Genomic DNA, 2,162 nt, shown 5'->3' with positions numbered 1-2,162 from the left:
TCATTCAGAACTAGTAAATCCACAATCTACATCTAACAAGACAAAATTGCACCTGTCATTCAGGATTAAAAAATCTAACATGTGACACGACACGATTGCACTTATCATTTAGGACTAGTAAATGCAACATCTACATCAAACATGATAAACATGATAAACTTACACCTATCATTCATGACTAATAAATCAAAAATATATCTTGACAGAGTTGCACTTATCATTCAGGATTAATAAATCTAACATGGTATACGACAATGCTGAACCTATCATTCAGGAATAGAAAATCAAAATTATATCATGACAGAGTAGAACTTATCACTCAGGACTAATAAATCTGACAAAGAACATGACACGATTGCACTTACCATTTAGGTCTAGTAAATCCAACATCAAGATCTAGCAAGACAACATTGTACCTATCATTCATGACTAATAAATCTCACATTTAAAACGACAAAACTGCTCTAATCATGCCAGTGTCATTTCACTTACAGATTGATGACAGACCGTTGCATGAAGCTGTTAGGTTTGGAAAACAATCCATCCTATCGTTTCTCCTTGAGAAGGACGCAAACCCAAATGTCCAAAATAACGTAACTATTTTCATTTTGTCATTCTTGATCAGTTAATGCAAATCAAATGTTATCACAGTACAGTCCTTTTACGTTATATTTATGATACTTCGTGGAAAAGATATAAATTTAATGAAACCGTTTCCACGTTAGTTTGTGGAAAAATTAGAATATTTATAAAAATCGTCTGATGTTAGTTCGTAAAAGGAGAAAGAATGCTAATGAAATTGTTCAAGGTTAGTTCATAGAGGAAGGAAGAATGATAATGAAGCAGTTTTACAATAGCTCGTGATGGAGCTAAGAATGTTTATGAAACCGCCATTTTGCCCATTATGGCATCTTTATGTGAGCTACCCCGTTTATGTTTAAAGACCGAGAACATAACATGAAGATAATACTAATGCTGTGCTTTATTTCACACAGTATGGCGACTGTCCCTTGATGTACTGTTTCGACACTACAAGATACAGGATAAATGGATGGACTAAAAAGGCAAATGTTCTTCTTAAGCATGGTGCAAGAAAGGACATGAGGAATAAGGTATATTCATACCATGTCTTATAATAACATAAAAAGGAAAAATCGACGTTAAAAAATGATTTCTACGTAAAAGTTCTCAAATTACGTTGAGATTATTTATAACGGAACGAAACTTTGTCATTTCAGCTTTATCACAACACCTCCCTCACTTTATTTTATTTTTGTTAATCTTCGATGAAATTTATAGTATTCTTCCGCCATGTTTATAACAATATATTGTAGGCTTTTTTTCAAATTTTTGATATATAAAAAATGACGAAATTTGCATGCTTCGTTACATGCATTTGAATTATATTTTATATCTGTGGCTTTAGTTACGCTCACCTTGACACGATTTGGTCAACGTCGGTCAAACATGTTCATATTTTGGTTCAAGCAATTTGTTCAGTGATAAATCTATCTATCAGTGGAATGGAAGAAACATGATATTGAGATAAAACATTGCTTACCTATTTATCTGTGATAGCACGAAAAAATGGCAGTTGATCATCTGGATAGCTTTCTACAGAGGATACGAAATGGCACAAGTATTGAAAACGAGATAAGAAACGCTGAAGAACTTGCAGAAGCCTATCATCTCTATGACGTGCTCACAGAGGTACATGATTAAAACTTTTCTAAATCTCTGAAACAACAATGGAAAGAATAAACTATTTATGGGTTAAATATAAACAATTTATAGGTTAAAGATAAACTATTACTCGGTTAAAGGTAAGCTATTTATGGGTAAGAAATAAACTATCGATTGATTAAAGGTAAACTATTTATAGGTTAAAGCTAAAATATTAATGGACTAAAGGTAAAGTGTTCATGGGCAAAATGTAAAATGATAATGGGTTAAAAGTAAAATATTAATGGGTTAAAGGTTAAATATTAAGAGGTAAAGGTAAACTATTTATGGGGTTAATGTAAGTTATTTATAGGTAATAAATAAACTACTTATGAATTAAAGGTAAACTGTTGATTAATTAAAGGTAAACTATTACAGGGTTAAAGGTAAAATGTTAATTGGCTAAAGGGAAAGTGTTGATGGGTAAAAGTTAAAATAAT

General features: G+C 31.5%; 1 long non-coding RNA gene across 1 annotated transcript; it reads left to right on the top strand.

The window, feature by feature from the left end:
- Positions 1 to 499: 499 nt before the first annotated feature.
- On the top strand, positions 500 to 1,767 carry LOC110440923. The gene is made up of 3 exons (XR_002461794.1): positions 500 to 593; positions 996 to 1,112; positions 1,579 to 1,767. It is a non-coding gene; the product is annotated as an uncharacterized LOC110440923 (long non-coding RNA).
- The last annotated feature ends 395 nt before the right edge of the window (positions 1,768 to 2,162 follow it).

Source organism: Mizuhopecten yessoensis, unplaced genomic scaffold (genome assembly GCF_002113885.1).
Source record: "Mizuhopecten yessoensis strain PY_sf001 unplaced genomic scaffold, ASM211388v2 scaffold713757, whole genome shotgun sequence".
In the NCBI taxonomy this organism is placed as follows: domain Eukaryota; kingdom Metazoa; phylum Mollusca; class Bivalvia; order Pectinida; family Pectinidae; genus Mizuhopecten; species Mizuhopecten yessoensis.
Note: the sequence above shows the minus strand (reverse complement) of the source record. Positions and strands in the feature narration are given on the sequence as shown.